The sequence below is a fragment of the Sturnira hondurensis genome, unplaced genomic scaffold (assembly GCF_014824575.4).
Source record: "Sturnira hondurensis isolate 20B ecotype Veracruz unplaced genomic scaffold, ASM1482457v3 Scaffold0021765, whole genome shotgun sequence".
Taxonomy (NCBI): Eukaryota; Metazoa; Chordata; class Mammalia; order Chiroptera; family Phyllostomidae; genus Sturnira; species Sturnira hondurensis.
Window position 1 is genome coordinate 125,996 of NW_028094396.1, and position 12,162 is coordinate 138,157.

The window sequence follows — 12,162 nt, forward strand, 5'->3', positions numbered from 1 at the left end:
CAGAACTGGGAGAGACCTCTCATTTAATAGAAGAGGAAACTGAGCTCAAAGAAATGATTTCATTTTCTAAAGGTATATAGCAGGTTATTGGCCAAACCTACATAAGTAGCCAGGGCACAAAAACTCCTAGTTGAGCTGTCCGTCCATTACATTCCTGTGTGGTTTCAACTCAGATCTGCCCCTTTAACAGGCTCAGCAGCCCTGATGTATCATTGTATGTGGAAGAATGGGCAGACTGGAGAATTCGTGGGTTCGAAGGGTATCTCGTTTAGATTTGGTGTTTTAAGGCTCCAGGAAAAATGTCTAAGAAGCCCCAAAAGCAGTATTATATTTCTTTCTCTATCCTCCTTTGTTGTTATCATAAAAAAATAAGCTGAGCAGAGTTGTAAGTGGTACCCCCTGGTTCTCTCAGCCTATTGCAGAATCGCCCTCTGAAGAACCCAGGCCGGGGCAAAGGCAGAGGAATGTCTTCCTTATAAACCCAGGCTAGGAAGAAGGATTGGCATGGGGCTTTTAATCTGTTCATGCCAAATGAAATCTGTTAGATGGATAATGAGTTCCATATTTTATAGACTATTTTAAGCCTGTCTTCAAATTTAGCACAGGGCTAGGGGTGGAGGGAGGACGATAAGTCTCGGAGACAAAATGCCATGGCTTACTCATCAGTGTTTTCATTTTAATGATCCCAACCCCAGTACAAGTCCCTCAGTGACACTGTAATGGAAACCACATTTTTTTTTCCTGCTAGAAGTTTCAGGATGAACACAGCCAAATGCTTTGAGCTATAGTTAAGGTTGCAAACGCCCATCCCCAGTAATATGCTAACCTTTCACCCCTGGGGGAGCTCAACTAGAAACGGTGTGGTGGGGAAGCAGCTGAAAAATATGGAGACATTTCTTTCACCAATCCTGACCCACTACAGTTTCTTTTCTGGGCTTTCCCTCCTCTTACCCTTAACCACTGGCCCATCTCTGGAAAGAAATAAACTGACACATAAATAAATAACCCCGTTATTGACTCCTTCCCTGCCACAGGGAGAGAGTCTCAGTCAGATGCTGCTGTGTCTGCGAGGGCTGGACAGGGCTGGCAGAGGCAGGGCTTGTGTAGCACCAAGGGCAGCCAAGGGAGCCTGACACCAGATGTAGGATGCTGGGAGGCAGAGGTGCGCGTGTCATCAGCAGGTATGGGGGGAGATGGGGAATGTTCTGCATGTTACAGGCTCAAAAACCCACCTCATACGAATGTCTGAGGACCCAAGAGAACAGTGTGTCTCCTCTTGTGTTTGGACATGATGGGCTGAGTTCTCTCTGTTTGTATCTCATTTGCCTAGACAAGCTTTCTGAATCTGGAAGATCAAAGTTAAGAAACACGCCAACACAGAAAACAAGATTACGTGGGCTTGTTTTTTCCCTGTTAACTACATCTCAAACACTTGGAAGATAGAAGATTATGGAAATCCTTAGCGCATGTATGCACACTCATTCTTTGGCTAGTTTCAGTCCAATCTTAACCATGTAGAGAAGATTCTAGTTAGCCCAAGGAGCAATGGGAGGACCAGGATATAGGACCCCTGACCGCCTTGATCCTATACACTGCCCCTGAGGGTAGCAATTCTACGATAGAATAAGATGAAAAACAGCTAGGCACTCTGCTTGGCTCCTTACAGAGGTCATATAATATAGCTGCTTCATGTCTCTTCTCACTACCTCCATCACCAAAAAGAGTCATGTTATCACTTTCAAAAAGATGTATTGATGAGTACATTTTTGATTCATTTATCTAACAAATGTCAAATACCTCTCTGAGCCTCATCTTCCTCATTTGAAGGATTAGGGTATTATCTATCTGTGGTAGTCATAAGAGCCATTCATTAAATGTTTTTAGCTTTCCACCTTCCAGTCATATGGTAAGATCATACTTCCTTACGCCTTTGACCATGTGACTTACTTTGATGAAGTGTGAACAGAGTTGTGTTTCATTTCTAAATGGAAGCTTTACAAGGCTTCCTGTTTACTGTTTATTTCATTGTCCCACTGTTTCATGGATTGTAGAAGTTATGTTGGCATAAAACCTCCATCACTCTGGGATTTTGAGTGACTATGAGCTTAGCCCTCTGCTGAGCCATATTGAATATGTAGGGTAAATAAGAAATAATCATCTTTTCTGTTAAGCTATTGACATTTTGAGGCAGTCTGTAATCATAGTCTACCAAGCTTATATTGACTGATATATATTACCTTATAAGGCTTCATGGGGCATTGCACAAAATGGAAGTCTTTATGCAGTGCCTGCCTAATAGTAGACATTCAATAAAAGGTAGGTACTTTATTTTTGCTATGAAAACCTTTTAGGATGCTTTTGGTTTCAGGCAACTGACCCTAATCTCAAAATGGCTTAAAAAAATGAATACGTTTCCTTCTCTCTTTCAGCTTCTTCTCCTGCAACTCTTAACAAGAAGTTTAGAAGTTGGGTTGATAAAACAGAGTCTCAGTATTCTCACCGGATTTGCTCTTACTTAGTCTGCTTGGGCACATCAGATTTTTTACATCTATAGATTGTTGCCTTTCATCAGTTTTGGAAATTTTTCAGCCATTGTCTCTGTTCTTTTTTGTCTCTTCTTTTGGAATACCAATTGATTGAAATGGAAGTTTCTTGAATTTGAATCAGTTTTCAAATTGATTTAAGTTAAAATTTTTCATTGTATCATCTATATTTCTTATTATTACTTCTATGTTTTTCATAATTTTGTCTGTCCCCGATGCGTCCTAGATGATTTCTTCTGACTTTTCTTCCAGTTTATTCTCTGTTCAGCTATGTCTAACCATGATTAAATTTGTTCATTGACTTCTTAATTTCAAGTATTTTTCAGTTCTACAATTCTCACTTAATTCTTTTAAAAATCACTTTTAAAAGAGGTTTAATAAAAAATTTTAAGCTTGTCTTTTATTTCTTTATTACATTATCATTTCTGATAATGCTAGTATCTGATGTCTTTGGGTGTGTTTCTGTAGTCTGCTCTTTTTGATGGTTTTTGCTGATGATGTTTTGTTCCCACTTGGGTTATCTTTGATTGTGTAAAGGTCACCATTTTTGAAATAAATTTTATGAGGAAAATTTGAAGCCTAGAATGGTAACTTTCTCCTGCAGTGATACACACACACACACACACACACACACATATATTGCCAGAGTTCTAGGGACACTATCATCCAGGTCCACTCTAACTAAAGTAGAATGTTCCTTGGACCTAGATTATAAGCAGATGTGTTTCAAGTTCCCACGAGAGCTGGTTTGTTTCTAGGTCATATTTATTTATTTATTTAAAATAGTATTTATTGATTGCACTATTACAGTAGGCCCAGTCCCCCCCCCATGTTGGCCCCCCTCCATCCAGCACCCCCTATTCCCTCAGGCAATATCCAAACCATTGTTCATGTCCACGGGTTATGTTTATAAGTTTTTTGGCTACTCCATATCCTATACTATACTTTATACCCCCTTGGCTATTCTGTAACTACTTATTTACGCTTCTTAATTCCCTCACCTCTTCACCCATTTCCCAATACCCACTACCCATCTGGCAACCACAAAAATGCTCTCCATATCCGTGATTCTGTCTCTGTTCTTCCTGTTTGCTTTGTTTTTTTTTAGATTCAATTAATAGATATGTATTTATTGCCATTTTATTGTTCATAGTTTTGATCTTTTTCTTAAATGAATCCTTTTAACATTTCATATAATAATGGTTTGGTGATGATGAACACTGTTAGTTTTTTCTTCTGGGAAGATCTTTATTTTCCCTTCAATTATAAATAATAGCTTTGCTGGGTAGAGCCATCTTGGCTCTAGGTCCCTGTTTTTCATGACTTTGAATATGTCTTGCCAATCCCTTAGCCTGCGAAGTTTATTTTGAGAAATCAGCTGACAGTCTTATCGGAACTCCTCTTTAGGTAACTAACTGCTCTTCTCTTGCTGCTTTTAAGATTCTTTCTCTATCTTTAACTTTTGGCATTTTAATTATGATGTGCCTTGGAGCAGGCCTCTTTGCCTCCACCTTGTTTGGGGTTCTCTGTGCTTCCTGGACATGCATATCTATTTCCTTCATGAAATTAGGGAAGGGGGTTTTTTCATCATTTTTTCAACTGGATTTCCAAATTCTTGCTCTTTCTCTACTTCTCGGACAAACCTATGATGGAAATGTTGCAGTGCTTGAAGTTGTCCCAGAGGCTGCTTACACTATCCTAGTTTTTTTTGGATTCTTTTTTCTTCTTGTTCTGATTGGTTGTTTTTTTTACCTCCTTATGTTCCAAATCATTGATTTGAATCTGGGCTTCATACTCTACTGTTTTTTCATTGTAAATTGTTCTTTGTTTCAATTAGTGTATCCTTCATTTCCTACTGGATCTTTTTTATGCTGTTGAGGTCCTCACTAAATTCCTTGAGCACCCTTATAGCTAGAATTTTGAACTCTGCATCTAATAAATTGCTCATCTCCATTTTGTTTAGTTTTTATTTCTGGAATTTTATCTGGTCTTTCATTTGGGCTCTGTTTCTTTGTCTGTTCCTTTTGGCAGCCTCTCTGTGTTTGTTTCTATGTACTGGGTAGAGCTACTATGACTCCCTGTCTTGGTAGTGTGACTTGATGTAATAGATGTTCTTTATGGTTCAGTGAGCCAGCCTCTCCTATCATCCAAGCTTGGTACTCGAAGTGTGCCCTTTGAGTGGGCTGAGTACCCCCTCTTCTTGTAGTTGAGTTTTGGTTGCTGTTGGCAGGTCAATGGGAGGAATTTACCCAGGCCAGTCAATTGTAAGGACTGGCTGGACCACTGACCACCAAACTCCACTCTTCGTGGAAGATCAGCTATGCAGGGGCAGGATGGTAGTGCTCTGATGTGGCCTGTAGCTGTCCACTGGGTGCACTAGCTCTGGGGTTTTCCAGGTGGTGCAGGCCCAGGTCAACCCTCACCTTCTACCTGGGGCCACCCTGCCTGAACCATAAAGCAATCTGCAGATGGCTGCTACTTGTGCTGGGCTTGGAGGTTCACAGGCTTAGCCATACTATGATGCAAAGCTGCCTGATACTAGTGCCAGGCCTGTGGCCACATAGCAAGAGGTAAGGGGTTTGGGGACTCACTGAGGCAGGCTGTTGTTTGTTTGAGTGGATTTAGGCAGTTGTGAAGTATAAGCCAAGACCTGGCATTTATGTGGGAAAGCCACTGTTAATAGCTTGGATAGGCCTGTAGGTTAGGTGGGATAGAGCCTTGGGTGATCTCCAGGGAGGGACAAATAGTATTGGCCAGTTTGATGGAGTCTAAGATATGGATGGCATCAGCCTGCTAGATCTGTGGCTCTATGGGGGAGGGTTTAGAGAAGGGACAGTGACCTCTGCCTGCCATACTGTTTAGGAGGAAGATGTCCCCCAGCTCTCACCTTGATATCAGACACTTCAGTTCCTACCTTTATGCCACTGGTACCTTTCAAGCTACCATCCTAGTGCTGGAGCTCTGAGAGAGTGAGTCTCAGTAAGTCTGTTTGTGAGTTATTTAAGAGGAACTGCTTGGGACTCAATCCTCACTGGTCTTTGCCACCTGAAATTATGGGGATTTATCTTCCTGTAACTGGAACCCTGGGCTGGGGGTCCTGGTGTGGGGCTGGGACTCCTTGCTTCTGAGACATTCCTCCTGAATTTTTATCTTATGTTGATTGGAACAGCCCGTTCTGCATTTCTGCACCTCCTACTAGTCTGGATGGATGTGGTTTCTTTAATTTTGTAGTTGTTGGTCTTCCAATCAACTCAATTTCTGATGGTTCTTAGTGACGGTTGTTCTGTAGTTTAGTTGTAATTTTGAGGTGGCTGTGCGAGGAGGTGAGCCATGTTGTGCCTATGCCTGTGCTTGACCAGAAGTCCCTATGCTACCTTTACCTTGAGGCTGAGGCCCTCCCTGTAGGAGAAAACCCAGCTCTGACTGGGGTATTATTTATCACACTCTTTTCCTTGAGCATGCCCTGAACTTTTATTTCTGCTTCCCTTAGCCATGCTGGCTGCCAAGTGCACTGCTTGGTTTTGCCGCTATATGTTGCATATTGGCAAATGCTCTCAAGGCCAAAGCTGCTTTATGTTTTCAGCCAGCCTCTTTGCATTCTCACCTTCTCTCAGATTTTGGCCTAATAATCTTTATTTTCTTAGCTCTATTATGCATTTAATATTTGAAAAAATTGTATTCAGTGAGAACGTCAGTCCTCGTTGCCCAGGCTGCCACTACAAGAAATGGAGATGACAGGAACCCAGTTCTCTGCACCTTCCACTCCTTATAGTCCCAAGATGGCTGCCACATGGACTCCAGGTGTCACGTGCAGAACTGAGAGCCCAAAAGCCTACTCTCATGCATGTATTCTCATCGGTCTTTTTAAGAGTAAGGAAACCTTTTCTGATGTCCCTTGGGAGACTTTTCCTCATGTCTCCAAGGACATAATTTTATCACCGATGTTTTTACACAAGTCGCCAGAAAGGAGATTGAATTTTTCTGATTGGTGTAATATAATTAACACCTTGTGGGGCTGGAAGGGTCTCCACCTCCACTGAAGATATAGATGCTTAATTCTCAAACAAAATCAGTTAGGTTCTATAAGCAAGGACAAAAGGAGAAAATGGCTCTTGGGCAGGCAACCAATTCTGTCATATTCTGTGCTGATCTAGAGTTAAGGATTAAGTAGTGGAGGCATGACCTTGGTTGGGTGGCTCAATTTTTTGAACCACTGGCCCATACACCAAAAGTGTTGTGGGTTCAATCCCCGGTCAGGGCGCATACCTTAGTTGTAGGTTCCATCTCCAGTCAGGGTGCATACAGGAGGCTGCTAAGCAATGTCTGTCTCTTTTTTACATTGATGCTTCTCCTTCCTCTTTCTAAAAAGCAATAAACACATCCTCAGGTAAGTATAAAAAGAAGTTTAGGCATGTTTCTTTCTCTACGTGGGGACAAATAGGCTCTGAATGATGTATAAAAATGTACAGCCAAATCTTAATGGAAAAGATTCAGAACTATCAGGGCCATGTTACTTAAAAACACACTTTGTAACTTAAAAACTGTAAAAATTTGAGGTAGTCTGTGATCAAAATGTAATAAACTTATTTAATCAAAACTGTCCAAAAATAAAATTCTGTAGTAAAATGGCCTTGTTGGAAGGTTATTCACAAAGTTTAATTATACTACAAATTACTTCTGTAAATGCATTCTGCCCAAAATCTAATGCATCTGATGGTGTCACATGGCTTGACTAGCTTAGCTGGGTCCTTCCAGCTCTGCCTGGCAGAGGTGGGCTGCATGTTGGAGAAGAAGGATCTTATTAAGGTTTAAGAATCCTCACAGACCTCGAGAACAAGGGCAATAATAACCCTAGTAGTGTTACTGTATGGATTAAGTCATGTTATTTATGTTAAAGACTTACTAAATGTTAGCTATTAATTCTTAATCTATATTGCCTAAAATTAAGTTTCGGATGAGAAGAGGGTGGTGGAACGGTCAAGAGAAGATCGGAGGCCTGGAAGCTTAGGCAGATTTTGAAGGCGTGGGGGAGAGAATGTGCTGTGAGTGTTGTGTACTGGGACTCTGAGAAGGGGCGATTGAAAATTGGATATGCAGGAAGGAATCAAAGACCAACCTGCACTTCTCTTGAATATTGGCTGGAGACCCTGGTCGGAAACTTTAGCCCCAGGCTGTCCTGTGTTTGTCTTCCTGACTAGGATGTGTTTCCTACTGGAACAGAGTCATCCATCCTTAGTTTCTTATTTTAAGGCCCTGCCTCCTCATCTTGAGACCCCCTGCCAGGTGGCTGAGCTAGACCGTCTCTGAGGAGGCAGTTCCTGTGCTGTCTCCTGTTCATTCAACCTCCCAAGCTTCTTGCCTCCTTAAACTGTTTTCTCCATTAAGTAGATTAAGGGTTTGGACATCCCAGTCCAGAATAATGGATATGCTAATTGGCAAACATTAGAAGGCTTCAGCACTGATAAATCTTCAGGCTCTGGGCAGTATCTGCTAAAATCCATTTTTATCCACCACCACCACTTTGAGAGAGAAGGATCCAAGGGCAATGGTGAATGCCTAGCTGAGGAAGAGGGACCATCTGAGGCAGTGGGTCCTCAGAAGTGCTGGAAGGGTGGAGTCGTCCCTGGGTGGAAGCATTAAAAGGGGAAGGCAGAAGGGTTTTCCTCTTTAAATAGAAAAGGTGGTTATAGTCAGCTTTGGCACCTCAAGTATCAATAGAAGGATGAGCGATGAGGCCTGAAGCAACAGGTTGGGAGAGAGGTTATGTCAGAGGCAAAGGAGTATAGGAGCTTCAGTGTACACTGGGCATTTGGATGTTTCTTGGCCATTTCATCGGAGAGGCAAGCAGTTTATTGGTTTCTGTTTGTGTGACGAGTTTGAATGGGAGGAAAGGGAAAAAGGGTTTTGGAGAGACCGTGTGCTGTCTTTCCCAGATGTTTATTTCCATTTATCCCCATGGACTCATGTCTGAGCCCTGAGGAGAGCAGTATTGTGCAGAAGTTGAGAGAGCTGTTCTCACAGGGCTCTGTGTGAGATGAGGGGACATATGATGCTGACTGAGAACAGAGAGTGGGGAGAGGGATGAAACTTCCATCACGGCTTGATGTGGGGGTGGTGAGAACTCCAGGGAACTCAGACTGTTTGGCTCTTGGAGTGGTGGGGTTTGAAAGCCCTGGAGCTAAAACCGGAAAAGAACGGCATTCGTACTGCATGTCACCTACCAGGCCCAACAAGCAGAGGTATTGAATCGTTATGGGTGCTTTATTCAGATGGCCAGCTATCTGAGATGGTGGAAGGTCCATACCCTAGCAGATGGTCTTAAATTTCATTTTATATATTTTTAAAGATTTTATTTATTTATTTTTAGGAAGAGGGGAAGGAAGGAAGGAAGGAAGGAAGAAGGAGAGAAACACCAATGTGTGCTTGCCTCTCACATGGCCCCCACTGGGGACCTGGCCTGCAACCCAGGCATGTGCCCTGACTGGGAATCGAATTAGTGACTCTTTGTTTTTCAGCCCACACTCAACCCACTGAGCTACACCAGCCAGGGCCTTAAATTTCATTTTAAAACCACCCTTTTTATAAAGAGAACGAAGTGTAGGTAAGGGGTTTAGAAGTCAGGGAACAGTTAACTGGATGAAGAAAACTGCAGTGTTCTCACCCTGGGCAGTAGTCTTTAGCTTTACAGTGGTCATCTCACTCTGGAGCACAGTGGCTCAGATCTCATCTTGAACTGTTTGTAGTCTTCCTGAGGCACAAAGGTGGAACTGCTTATGGTCTCCTGGAGTCAGGGTGGGTCATACCTTCAGTTGCTGGAACAGTAGCTTTTGCATGCATTGATTACTAAGCGTATTAGCTATAACTTAAACTAAAATTTTCCAACTCTTGAGTCCCCTGTCAGAGCAAGCACTCGAGTCAGATACTGGTACCCTCATTGAGGCATCCTCACTGAGGAAACACCTCACTGGTGTTTCCTTCCCAGCGGCACTAGGAAGCCAGAGCAGGAAGGAAAGACCTGGCAGGTGTAGTTGATGGAATGTTTGATGAGCCCAGAGGAGATGTGAGCAAGGCTCTTGGACACGATGGGAGGAAACTTTTCAGGTGCTGAGATAGCACATGAGAAAGGAAATCAGGCCAAAGCTGGTGAAATTTGAATTGCCTCTGTTAATGGGACTTCTTGCCTGGTGATGACTACAAAACTGAAGTTATGGAAGAAACACCATGGCACTGAGGTGCTCCTTAAACTGACAAATATTTATTGTATACCTACTTTGAAAATATACTCTCATGAAGAGTGAGCAAGACAGGCAAAGTCTTTGTCTTCATGGAAATGGCAGCGAAGGGAAAGGATTACTTAGTTGGAATCCTTTGAACTGCCATGGGAGCACAGAAGAGGAAGTGAGAGATGCCAGTTATGAATATGACCTTGAAAGACCTTGAGGGATAGGTAGAAGCTGGACTTGCTGCGGTTGAGGAGGGTAACAGAGGAAAGGTGCTGAGTGGGAAAGTTTGAAGAGTTTGGGAAACAGTCTTTCTGTGGAGGTTGTGTCTATGCTCATTGCAGTTGTGTGTGCAGTTGTTACAGAACAGACCTGGCGGGGGGCAAGTGATACACTATTACCGAATGGACCCCCTTTGTGCTGTGGGGGTCCCCCTCTCCCCACTCCCGTACTAGGCTCGCCTTGCCTGCCACCAGGGAAAATCTCTCAATGCCAGAGATTGGTGAGAAGGAAAGGGATTATTTATTTTAACAGTTACACAGACTTAGAGTGATGACTTAATGTCTTTGTTAAAAATACTAAAGTCCTTTAGAATACCCACAAATGCGTAGTCCTTCTTTCTCCCCTTTGCCCAGTCCAGTGGGGTACTGTATCTCAGGAAAAGAAGTAGAAGTCCGTGGTTCAGGCAGCCGCTCAGTTCCGGCACCATCAGCTGTGTCGCTGCCGTGATCTCCAGTTAATCCAGAACCATGTGGCACCTTCTCGTGGCCCACCCGCAAGAATCCTTTCACCCCTTTTCTTTCAGGCAGAGTCTCCCCTGCTTCCTAAGCCACATGGCAGAAAGGGAGCACCCTAAAGCTACAAGGTCCTAACTTTCACTAAAGCTGCATGGTCCCAAAAAGCCTGGGTCCTAACTTTCACTAAAGCTCCATGGTCCCCAAAAGCATGGCTGCAGCGCCTGGGTTTAAATCCCAGCTCCAATCTTCCTCTGCAGCACCATTTCTGGCTCCTCCCGCAGTCAGTTCCTGTCAGCCTTCCCTTATTCTTCCAGCTTTGCTGGGCTGCCACTGTAAGTCTGGGCAGGCTTGGCCCCAGGGCTCTAAGCTCTCAGGGGACCACGGCTATTTAGCACATCTATGAAACCAGTTAAAGGTTATAGGTATGTTAAATGGCTGTTCTGGAGATTATCTGCAAAACTGTTGCTATTGAAAACAACTCTCAATGGCCCTGCTCCATGTTTCCCATCCCCCAGCTCAGACTTGTGGGGGTGAGGGTGAGGGGAGGATTTATATATGTATATGTATTTCGAATATTTCCTAGACACCCTGAGTTCTGGACCCCATTACAAACCCCCCTTTGGGGCCCCCACCACTTGGCTGCACTCTTTTACACAGGGGACTTGGGATCATGAGAGAGAGGGGAGAGAGAGAATGCTGGAAAGGCTGGGTGAGTGGGATTTATGTTCTACATTAAAGATTTAGGATTTTACTTAGTAGTTATGGGCTTCTTTTAGGAGACTTTGAGCAAGAAAAGTAACTTAGCCATCCTTTCCTGTCCCTAGCTGAGGTCACTTGGTAGTTAAGCATGGCCTCAGGCCATGATTGTTTCAATGTGTTCTCTTCCTAGGTCTCTCATGGGAGCAGCTTAGTTTTATTTTTACCCAGATGTCTGTTTTAGGTGTGCATCAGATTAGCAGCTCTATGCTTCCAGTTGGAAGAGAGCTTCTGTTCAAAGTTCTGTGTGGGTGGAGTCCTTTGCTGTTGAGGACTGTCCAAACCTTGCTGCCCGTCCTGGGTGTTGACCTTAGCTGTTGAGGGTGTGGCCCTTGATTTAAGGCTGTTTGCTCTCCCTGCTTTCTCAGCTCCTCCCTGGTGGTTTTGAATGACCCAGAGTTTTTTGTAGGAGGTTGAGCAAGGGGCAGCTTGTGGTTTGGGTGTTAGCTAGGGGCAGCAACTACCGGTAATAAATGAATGGTCCTCTTGGGAATGCATGGTAGGTCTCTGCTTTAGCCAGATTGACTTCCTTTTTATCATAAATACAAGCAGCTTCATAAACTTAAGTTGGTTTTCAGAAACAGACCCTAGTTCCAGGAACGTTTCTCAGTGTGGAAGGCAGGATTGTCAACAAAGATAGGGGTGCATTTTAAAAGATAAGCTACATTTACCAGGACACAGTGTACCGAGAAGTAAACTGGTTAAAAGTTCTCTTCTATATTCAGATGAAGAGTATGGTACAGATTTATCTTCCAGTGTCAGTGATGTTTTAAAATATCCTTCTGATGCTGTTAGCTCAGTTTGGCCGGATGCTATATTTATGAGGGGAAGGCTGTGGCTCAGGTCTGGAGTCATCTCTCTGCTGGACAACTTTTCTCTGGTATGGCTAGAGACCACACCTTCTGT

At 43.3% G+C, this 12,162-nt stretch overlaps 1 protein-coding gene across 7 annotated transcripts in view; it reads left to right on the top strand.

Annotated features, from left to right (window-relative positions):
* KALRN (kalirin RhoGEF kinase) overlaps nucleotides 1-12,162 on the top strand; it is a 706,454-nt gene that overhangs the window by 83,115 nt on the left and 611,177 nt on the right. The gene's annotated exons all lie outside the window — the stretch shown is intronic.